This window comes from Anomaloglossus baeobatrachus, chromosome 5 (genome assembly GCF_048569485.1).
Source record: "Anomaloglossus baeobatrachus isolate aAnoBae1 chromosome 5, aAnoBae1.hap1, whole genome shotgun sequence".
Taxonomy (NCBI): domain Eukaryota; kingdom Metazoa; phylum Chordata; class Amphibia; order Anura; family Aromobatidae; genus Anomaloglossus; species Anomaloglossus baeobatrachus.
In genome coordinates this window covers 547,010,075-547,022,120 of record NC_134357.1, presented here as the reverse complement: position 1 = coordinate 547,022,120, position 12,046 = coordinate 547,010,075, and the positions used below count along the sequence as shown (strand labels likewise).

At 39.9% G+C, this 12,046-nt stretch overlaps 1 pseudogene; it reads left to right on the top strand.

Annotated features, from left to right (window-relative positions):
- The window catches only part of LOC142312231 (uncharacterized), a 39,836-nt pseudogene extending 31,040 nt beyond the window's left edge, over positions 1-8,796 (top strand).
- Positions 8,797-12,046: the final 3,250 nt, after the last annotated feature.

The following is a 12,046-nucleotide window of genomic DNA, read 5'->3' as shown; positions in this document are numbered from 1 at the left end:
CCAGTCCTTGAGCACCTTGATCTTCTTTGCCAGGGGGAACTTTGTTGTAGAGATGGATGTGTGAGATGGAGCACCATCCTGCTGCAGAATTTGACCCCTTTTATGATTGGGAATGTAAGAGGTAGCTAAAACTTCTTGATATTTTAGGCTATTGATATTGCCTTCCAGCTTGCAAATGTTTCGCACATCCTCATAGTAAATGTAACCCCAGACCATGATCTTTCCACCAACAAACTTATGTTTTCTGGATCCATATGGGCTCCAGTAGGTCTCCTGCAATATTTATGGCGGCTGTGGTTTAATTCAACTGAAGATTCATCAGAGAATTCCACCTTCTGCCATTTTTTCAGTGTACATCTGTTTAGCAAATCAAAAACGGTCCGTGGAGCCTCTGTTAGGAGTCTCGAGACAGAAAACAGCCAGATATCCCTCCGGGAATGACCTAGCCAATGAGTGGCTCTTTTTAGGAGACCACCATAACCACCCACAGAAAGTAATGTGAAATTTGGCTCTAATAACACCACAACTTCATTCACCAACGTTATGCAACATATCTTTGTATTAGAAGTTAATTATTTGTTTGAATTTCACATTACTTTCTGTGGGCGACAAAACTTTTTTCTTGCCAAAATCTGACCTTTCTGTGTTCATTAAATGATCAATATTCAGCTTTGCAGGACCTTTTTTTCATAACATAAACCAAATTTGGGAGGGTTTCAGCTTTTAAAAGAGTAATTTATAAAACCAATGGATGAATTTAAAGTCAGGTTATAAGCTTTTATTTACATAACATGGATAAGCAACAGAACTTCTGCCAGGGACTGTACACTGCCTGTATACAGCTGGATTAATCCTGAAAAGGACTGTTTTTTTTTTAGAGATGGATAATGTGTAACAGGCTACACCAGCCCCAGACGTGACTGGAATGAAGCCTCCTATGCTATACGCACCGCACTGTGTCACAGTATATACCCTGCCTGCCTATATACACTGCCTGTATACAGCTGGATTAGTCCTGAAAAGGACTGTTTGTTGAGATGGATTGTGTACCCTACCTAGTACCTACACTACCTAAGACACAAACTAAATCTGTCCCTAGCTCAGTAGCACCTCTCCCTACACTAGCTGACTGTGGATCAGAGGGATGAGCACAGCGCTGACAGGTCTTATATAGACCTGATGACGTTGCGTGGCCAGCCAATCACTGTAATGCCACAACCAACATGGCTGTGGCATTACAGTGTCAGGCAGCCAATCTCTGCATGTGAAAAATAGGAATAACGTTTGGAACACCATTCTAAGTCTAAACTGGGTGCAAAAACCTAAAAAAACATCACTATGGGGAGATAAGGTATGCACACCAGTGACTATGTAAGGGGGATACATGAAATAGCAGAAACTGCTGTGTGAATACTGACTTGAAAAATCCAATAGCTATATGCAAGAGTGAAAATGTGAAAAATGGAATCTGCATTACTGCCATGAACATGTGAATCAAGAGAAATTTAGCTACTGAATTGATCAATGCAATAGAGCCCCAACACTACGCCAAAGTATTTCTCTACGTTGGGGTCCCTAGCTTGTGTGTGTGTCCTCTCATGCAGTTAAAAAACTTACCGTGTATGGGAAGCTGAGACCCAGGCTATTTATGCGTATGACACACACAGGAAAAAGAAGCGATCAGACTTCCAGTACAATTGATAAATATTTATTGTGAGCAATTAAATAAGGCACAGTGACAAGCATACAACAGAGGTGCACAATCCGGTGGGACCAATGTGGATTGTTGGGAAAAGGAAAGGATAGTAAACAACCCCCAATCCGTATCACAGTGGTTACTCAGAACCTAATGTGATAGTTATACACTCCAGGAGTACTCAATAGGCTGATCTCCATATCACATTGGTTACTATGAACCTAATATGCCAGTTAGAACTCCAAGAGTATACCATGATCAGAAGCTCCCATGTGATACAATACCACTGTTAAACCCCAATGGTAGTGTGAATTATTATAAAAGGAGTTGTGAACAACTTACCAGGGAAGGTATCACAGGTCACACCGGATGGCACCCCCACCCGACGAACGTCCGTTTCGGCGGATGCCTACGTCAGGGGTGGTGTCATGGAATCTGCATTACTGCCTGTAGCTAAATTTCTCTTGATTCACATGTTCATGGCAGTAATGCAGATTCCATTTTTCACATTTTCACTCTTGCATATAGCTATTGGATTTTTCAAGTCAGTATTCACACAGCGGTTTCTGCTATTTCATGTATCCCCCTTACATAGCCACTGGTGTGCATACCTTATCTCCCCATAGTGATGTTTTTTTAGGTTTTTGCACCCAGTTTGGACTTAGGAATAACGTTTGGAACACCATTCTATTTGTTAGTATTTTTTCGTTTGTGAACCCTCCCCAACCACACCTATTGCCAATCCATATCATACGCATAAATAGCCTGGGTCTCAGCTTCCCATACACGGTAAGTTTTTTAACTGCATGAGAGGACACACACACAAGCTAGGGACCCCAACGTAGAGAAATACTTTGGCGTAGTGTTGGGGCTCTATTGCATTGATCAATTCAGTAGCTAAATTTCTCTTGATTCACATGTTCATGGCAGTAATGCAGATTCCATTTTTCACATTTTCACTCTTGCATATAGCTATTGGATTTTTCAAGTCAGTATTCACACAGCAGTTTCTGCTATTTCATGTATCCCCCTTACATAGTCACTGGTGTGCATACCTTATCTCCCCATAATCTCTGCATGTGGGCTGACTCTGTAAAGAACGCCAACATGCAGGGAGTGGGAGCCGAGCATGTGCCTGAGCATCTCGCTATTACTTGGCAACTAGCTTTTTGTTTTTTTTTTAACAAAGGTAACAGGATAAAATGCACCTTACAGTTTATTTAATTTCTTCCGAGCATGCTGATACCTCATATGTGTGGTAGAAATCAACTGTTTGGGCGCATGGCAGGGCTTGGAAGGGAAGGCGTGCCATTTCACTTTTTGAATGCTAAAATAGCTGCAATTGTTAGTGGATGTCATGTCGCGTTTAGAAAGCCCCCGATTTGCCTACACAGTGTTGCTCCTGCATAAGTGACCTCATTTTGGAAACTAGACCAAATAATTTATCTAGATGGTTGGTGAGCACCTTGAATCCCCGGGTGGTTCACAGAATTTTATACATTGAGCCGTGAAAATAAAGAAAAATGTTTTGTTATTTCTACCAGATAGCTTTTATTATTATTAACAAGAGAAAATGGACCATACAATTTATTCTGCAATTTCTCATGAGTATGCACCAGTTGAATTTTAGAGCGCAAAATTGTCTGGAATAGATAGCGGACACCATATCACATCTTGAAAGCCCCTGATGTGCCTAAACAGTGGAGCTCCCCCACAAGTGACCCCATTTTGGAACCTAGACTTTTTGACCACAAAAATATTTTAACACCAAAGCTTTCCTTTTTCACAAGGGTCACAGGACATAATGGATGTAAAAGGGGAAATAATCCTGGCTAATATATAAAAGGCTAGCTTGCCTTTGTGGAAGGGGGAAAAGGCAGGAAAATACAATAACATATTCCCGTCTTCCTGCATAAAGGATCTATTCCCACACCACAGATATACTGTATGTATTTCCAAGGGTATATTTTCTCTTACAATTACTGCTTTTCCCTAGCTACCTGGTGTACCCTACAAAAGTGCAGATGTCAGACACTTTGTTGTAATAATTAAATATAATAAGTTTATTCACTAACAAGACTACGCTTAATACACAATATAATATTAACATATGTAAACAATATCGAAAACGTACTAAATAATACACAAATACAATACAAGAGAACACCAGTAACTAACTACACAATTAAACCCATCTCTCTCTCTCTCTCTCCCTCTATCCGTCCCTCTCTCTCCCTCCCCCTTCCCTAAACTTGGAGATTTAGGGTATGTGTCCACGATCCTGGATGTAGTGTGTCTTCTTCTGCAGGAGACCGCAGTTGCCTGTGCACTCAATCAGGGTTTGGGGTGCTGTGGAACTCTGTTTTCCCTGCGGTGAACACTTGCATCTGCGCAAGCATAAATCGGCATGCTGCAGCTCAGCAAGCTGCGCCACACTGTCAGTTTACGCTGCAAAGAAAAAAGGTACAGTGGGCATGGGATTTCTATAAATTCAATCCACTGCGTTTGTACAGTACAATACAGCGTTTTGATCCCAGCAAAAACACACAGCTTCCAAAACGCTGTTATTCCTCAATGTGGGTATATACCCTAACGCGTAATCATGGAGTAAGCTCTCAGCATAGACCCCAGGATAAATATGAGCTGCTCCGTATTTCGATCTATTAGAGGCAGAATGAACAAATCAATAGCTGTTGAAGAATTGGCTTTATCTACCTGTCTTTATTTTTTATGCCATTCACCTTGCGGTATAAGTGATAAGGCGGCTTCATTCCTCCAGTCAGTACGATTACAGCGATACCAGATATATATTGTGTTTTTTAGGTTTGGCGACTATCACACTAAAAACGCATTTTTACAAAATAAAGGGTTTTTTGCATCACTGAATTTTGAAGACTATAGGTTTTTTTTATTTTTCTGCCGACAGTCATCAGAGGGCTTGTTTTTTGCGAAATGAGTATAATATAATAATATATACATTTGTTGATCGCTTTCTATTCCACTTTTTGTAAGGCAGAATCTAAAAGAAACAGCACCTTAAGAATAGTTTTTTGTTTTTTATTTACAATGTTCACCAAACATTAAAAATAATAAGAAATCTTTATTCTTCAGGTCGGTACGAGATTGTAGCAATACCACAATTATATAGATTTTCTTATGTTTTGCCGCTTTAACTCCATACAAACTATTTTATAGGAAAAAAAACAATTTTTTTCATTAGTATATTCTGAGAGCTATAAGTTTTTTTATTTTTTGGCTGACGGAGCTATGTGGTGACTTGTTTTTTTTGCTGGACAAAATGACGTTTTCAGTTGTCAAATTTTTATGTATATATGACTTTTTTGATGGCATTTTAGTCCACTTTTTTTGTCAGCTGTATGTTGTAAAGACATAGTTTTTGCTACTTTTTTTAGTGTTCACTCAAGGGGTTAACTAGTGTGACAGTTTTATAGATCGGGTCGTTACGGACGCTGCGATATTAAATATGTGTACTTTTTTTTTTCACACAAATACAATTATTTATTGGATTTTTTTCACTTTTCTGTTGTTTATTTTCAGATTTTTTTTATTAATGTTTTTACTTTTATTAACATTTTCACTTAGTCTCTTTATGGCACATCACCTGACAGTGTTCTAATGGCACCTGTAATGTTCTGCAGTGCTCAACTACTAGAAAGAAAAAACAAGATAGCCAGCACTAAATGTGCACTACTGCACTAAAAATTCCAAACTGTACTTATTATTAAAATTTGAGATTTTTGGCAAAAAATTGCAATTTCTTGAGCTACCCTGCCACGTCACGGCAAATTTCTTTGGGGCAGTCCAACTACTGCAGAACATCACATATGTCATACGTCCAAGGTCGGAAACTCCTTCCTAACCAGGACGTGTGGTACGTCTAAAGGCTACTTTACACACTGCGATATCGGTCCCGATATCGCTAGTGTGGGTACCCGCCCCCATCTGTTGCGCGACACGGGCAAATCGCTGCCCGTGCCACACAACATCGCCCAGAGCCGTCACACATACTTACCTGTCCGGCGACGTCGCTGTGACCGGCGAACCGCCTCCTTTCTAAGGGGGCGGTCCGTGCGGCGTCACAGCGACGTCACTGAAGCGTCACTGAACCGCCGCCCAATAGCAGCGGAGGGCGGAGCTGAGCGGGACGTAACATCCCGCCCACCTCCTTCCTTCTGCATAGCAGCCGGGAGGCAGGTAAGGGGAGCTTCCTCGTTCCTGCGGCGTCACACGCAGCGATGTGTGCTGCCGCAGGAACGAGGACCAACTTCGTTACTGCTGCAGTAACGATTTTTAAGAATGGACCCCCATGTCGCCGATTAGCGATTTTGCACGTTTTTGCAACGATGCAAAATCACTTATCGGTGTCACACGCAACGGCATCGCTAATGCGGCCGGATGTGCGTCACAAATTCCGTGACCCCAACGACTCCGCATTAGCGATGTCGCAGCGTGTAAAGCCCCCTTTAGGGTTGATCTGTTTTAGGCACACTACAAGGCTCAGAAGTGAGAGAGATTTGAATTGGGGAGACCAGATTTTGCTGGATTAGTTTATAGGAGCCATGTTGCTTTTTATGCATTTATGAGCTACTTATAATGCGAAACCCTCTAATTTTCCATTCAGAGATGAGGAATTGGTATAATTTTCACCTACATAATATTTTTTTGTGGCTTCTTATTCCAATATATGGGAGGCAGATTGAACAAACAGTAGTACACCACGCTGTATTGGTTCATGCTATGTTTTCTATTCGATTGAACTGTAATTGCCTTACTGAATGATTCAATTTTGCTTTTTAACGTGCCATTTCTATAGACATTTTAAGTAGAAATGTTCAAAAATATTTAAAAGATATTTTGTTAAAAAAATAATAATTGGTTTTATTATTGGCAGATGACTGTACCAGGAAAACAGAGAGACAACTCACATCTTCAATTTTTAAATCAGATGACCTTCAAATGACACAGGATACAATTGAAGTAAATGTCACGACTCCAGATATCCCATCATCCCTTCACAGCAAAGATCTATCATCAGATCCTATCAGACAGGTCTTATCTTCCGAATCATTACAGACTACTAAGAAAAATAACAGTCACAAAACAAGCTTTAAAAATCGAACTGCTTTTACAGCAGACAAGCTAATGTCACATTCAGAATATGGAAATAGTTTTCCCCGCAAAACATTTTTTGTTCAACATCAAAAAATTCACACAATGGAGAATAGATTTTCTGGTTCCAAGCATGGGAAATATTTTACCAGGAAAACAGATCTTGTTAGGCATGATAGAATTCATACTAAGGAGAAGTCATATTCATGTTCAGAATGTGGGAAATGTTTTGTACAGAAAAGACACCTTCTTAGTCACCAGAAAACTCACACAGGGGAGAAGTCTTTTTCATGTTCGGAATGTGGGAAATGTTTTGTACGGAAAGATATCCTAATTAGACACCAGAGAACTCACACAGGGGAGAAGTCTTTTTCATGTTCAGAATGTGGGAAATGTTTTGCACATAAATCATTTCTTCTTACACATCAGAGAAATCACACAGGGGATAAGCCTTTCTCATGTTCAGAATGTGGGAAATGTTTTCTACATAAATCATCTTTTCTTAGACACCAGAAAACTCACACAGGGGAGAAGCCTTTTTCATGTTCAGAATGTGGGAAATGTTTTGTACATAAATCAGTTCTTCTTACACATCAGAGAAATCACACAGGGGATAAACCTTTTTCATGTTCAGAATGTGGAAAGTGTTTTGTACAGAAATCTCATCTTGTTACACATCAGAAAATTCACACAGGCGAGAAGCCTTTTTCATGTTCAGAATGTGGGAAATGTTTTATAAAGAAATCTAATATGGTTGAACACCAGAGACGTCACACAGGGGAGAAGCCTTTTTCTTGTAAAGAATGTGGAAAGTGTTTTGTACAGAAATCAAATCTTGTTACACATCAGAAAACTCACGCAGGGGAGAAGCCATTTTCATGTTCAGAATGTGGGAAATGTTTTGCACGTAAATCATTTCTTCTTACACATCAGAAAACTCACACAGGGGAGAAACCTTTTTCATGTTCAGAATGTGGAAAGTGTTTTGTCAAGAAATCTCATCTTGTTACACATCAGAAAATTCACACAGGGGAGAAGCCTTTTTCATGTTCAGAATGTGGGAAATGTTTTGCATGTAAATCAATTCTTCTTACACATCAGAAAACTCACACAGGGGAGAAACCTTTTTGCTGTTCAGAATGTGGAAAGGGTTTTGTCAAGAAATCTCATCTTGTTACACATCAGAAAATTCACACAGGGGAGAAGCCTTTTTCATGTTCAGCATGTGGTAAATGTTTTGCAGATAAATCATATTTTGTGAAACACCAGAGAAGTCACACAAGGGAGAAGACTTTTTCATGTTTAGAATGTGGAAAAAGTTTTTTAAAGCTATTTCAACTTATTAGACACCACAGCAGTCAAACAGGGAAGAGGTTTTTTTACTGTTCAGAATGTGGGAAATATTTTAACCAGATATCGGATGTTATGATACACCAGAGAATTCATACAGGGAAGAAGCCATAGTCATACCTACATTTTGAAACCTAAATTACTGGAAAATCATATTTTGTTTAGCATTAAAAACAATTCACATGGGTAGAAATTATATATGTTATTGTATAATCTTTCTTTATTGAATAATTCACAACAAAAAGACAAAGAACAGAAAGAGAAAAAGATCATCAGTATCATCAACATGACGTATACATCTTGTTACATACAGTGGAACCTCGCTTAACGAGTAACCCAGTTAACGAGAATTTCGCTGAACGAGCAAAGCTTTCTGTAAATTTGTAACTCTGTTTACGAGAAATCTTTGCTGTACGAGCAAAATTCTCACCACACACACTTCCGGTTCCGTATATCCACCACGCTCTAACCCGCTCTTGCAGTCCACACAAACACACACAAGCACGCACAAACAAACACGCACACACATACAGTATTATGCTCACCTTACCTTCCGTTCCATCGCCGGCCTCATGGTTCTTGTAGTTCGCCGGTGCATCGCGATGAGAGAGGAATCCTTGCGGCGAACTACAGGACCCAAGAGGCCGGCGATGGAACGGAAGGTAAGATGAGCATAATATGTGTACCTTTCGTTCCATCGCCGGCCTCCTGGGTCCTGTAGTTTGCCGCTCCAGGATGTGTATCGGCAGGCAGCGCGACGAGGCAGGAAGTTCCGCTGTCAGATGCTACTCAAAGGCAACACGCTTGCCAATCAGAGGCAAGCAACTCCTGCCTTTGACGTCAGCGCTCTGGGTGAGGCAGTTCCTCCCTCGTCGTCATGGTTACCCGATACACAGCCCGTACTAGCGAACAGCAAGTCCCAGGAGACCGGCGATGGAACGGAAGGTAAGGTGAGCATAATATGTGAGTGTGCGTGCATGCTTGTGTGTGTTTGTGTGTGTGTGGAATGACACAATAGGGGACCAGGATGGGACATTTAACAAGTTGTGGAAGGAATTGTCTGCATTGCAATGATTTCCTATGGGAAATCTTGCTTTGCTGAACGAGTAACTTGGTTAACAAGCACACTCACAGAACGGATTTTTCTCGTTAACCAAGGTTCCAGTGTACTTGGATTGATTTTCATCCTGTATCCCTCATATTGTTGCCACAATTATGCCCTGTATTAACTAACAGCTTAAAAATAGCTAAAACTACGATATATTCATACATTTGAAAAAGAAGGAATAATTAAATATCAGTTGTTGTAAATCATTTTTTCACATCAGAAATTATATATTTTATAAAAAAATTGTACAAAAATACATATGAGACGTGTATAATTTAATGAGCAAGGGAAATTACTTTAAAATGAAATGTATTTTTGTACTATAAGACACACGTTTAACAAGAAAAAAATCTTGGTAATAAGTGAGTGGCTCTTAAGGGTACCTTACACACAACGATATCGCTAACGATATATGGTCGGGGTCACGGTGTTCGTGACGCACATCCGGTGCCGTTAGCGATATCGTTGTGCAGGGCCGGCTCCAGGTTTTTGTGGGCCCCGGGCGAAAAGGTCTCAGTGGGCCCCTTTAATACATACCTTGATTCACGATGCACAGATATGATGGAGAAAAATAGGTATAGTACAATGAAAAAAGTTTTACTTCTTACATTACGTGAGTGATATATACAATAAATTCTACAATATCAGAAGGGATTTATGTAAGTCAACCCCTTATGTGCCAATACTTGTTACCTTCCCCCTCCCTTAGTTCCCAGTCACAATTTTATTCTTAGCTGAACTCCCTGCAAAAAAAAAAACTGCACACATTGAATATGAACATTTTTTAATAAACTTTTTAAAGTAAACTTTGGAAAACATGAATGTAGAACATTTGTAAAAGTTCAAAAACTGAAGGAAATACAAAATGGGTTGCAGCATCACATCAGTATTTGTGTTTTGAATTCCCTCCAGGTTGGGTTTGTAATACTGACGATTGACCCCAATAAGTGCAATGTGCAAAAATGCAGCCTAAGAGCCATAAAAATAAGAACATAAAAACATTAGTGCAATAGCGCGACAAACCGTAGATTTGATTTGAAAATCGCTAAAAAACTTTTCTCCTGTTTTTTTCAGCAGCAAAACAATGTATAACTTGATTAAAATCAACACATTCTGCTTCTTGTGACTCAATTGAGAGAATGGCCAATGCATTTAACCTGTCTTGAGACATCTGGGACCTAAGGAAGTTTTTAATAAGCTTCAGTTTGCTGAAGCTTCTTTCAGCTGACGCAACTGAAACGGGCACGGTTAGCAGTAGCTTCACTGCCAACACCAGATTTGGGAATGCCAGGTTCAGTGAGTTAGAAAACAAATATTTCAATACTTCCTGTGGATTGAGATGATCAGGCAGCATCCTACCAAGTGTCTTCAGTTCCTCCAACATAATCTCTCCATCAATTGCTGGATCAGCAAAGTTGTAACACTGTTGTTGTAATGTCGGCAAGTCAGTTGCTGCTTTCTTGATGTCATTAAGAAATCCAAACTTGTCAGTGAAGTGTTTTAAGAAAATGAATCTTGTTTCGATTTCCTCAAGCACAGTTTGAAGTAAAGGCTTGAAGAATGTTTCTTCAAACTCTGCTCTTGGACTTAAATATAATATTCCACTTGCTTGCTGGCATGCTGGCTCTTGGCAATCTTTATCATTGCATTGCCGAGTTTTTTTCCGAATTTTCTTTGCTGGGTACTCGGTGGGTATATCAAGCTTCTTGCATATATCTGCAGCTCTACTTTCTGCTTGTTTGAACCCCAGTGTCAAATAATCTGTAAAGGCAGTAGTTGTGGCCTCAACCAGTGGAATTATGTTGGAAAGGTCCAAAGTCTTCGTCTGTACAGCCAGGCTGATTCGGTTAACCTGCAGCAAAATGTCATACCAAACACATAATGATACAACAAAAGGGTACGTGCATAGTGAATCCAATAGATTCTTTGCTTCGCTGTATGTGTCACTGGAATATTTAGTGGCATGTACAAAGACTTCTAAAGCTTCAACAAGCTGAGGAAACTGAAACAAAACGGCTTTCACAGATTCAAGCCGAGCACACCATCGTGTCTGAGATAGAGCCTTTAGTGTTAATTGGGACAAATGCTCAGAGGCCACTTCCCACTTCTTAGTTGCTCCAGAAAAGAATGAATAAATGCGACTCAGAAGATCGTAAAACTGTTTTGAGTGGCTGGAACTCTCTGCAGCATGTACCACTACAAGATTCCAATTATGTGGAGAACATGGAACAAAAAATGCAAGAGGGTTTTTCTCCAAAACAATGACCTGCACTCCTTTGTATTGTCCCCTCATATTAGCTCCATTATCATAGCACTGGCCACGAATATCCGTGACACACAACTGATGCTGTTTCGTCAATCTTTCTAACACAACTGTTGCTAGGCCTCTTCCAGTTGTGTCTGTGACATGCAGAAACTCCAAGAAACTTTCTTTGACCTCCACTGTTTTGCTAATTTCATCAATGTCAACATATCGCAGCACAAGGGACAACTGTTCTTGCTTAGACATGTCTGGTGTGCAGTCTACAATTGTGCTGAAAAATTTTGCTCGCTTTACTTTCTCCATTATTATGTTAATTACTGCATCTCCAATCAACTTTAAAAAGTTGTTTTGCATATCTTTGCTCAAATAATGCACATTTGTGCCTTCTTTAGCACGCTGCAAGTGTTCTTTCAGAACCAAATCAAATTCAGAGATCAGTTCGAGTAACTGGAGAAAAATCCCATTGTGTTCTGTGAATACAGTATCTGATGATCCTCTG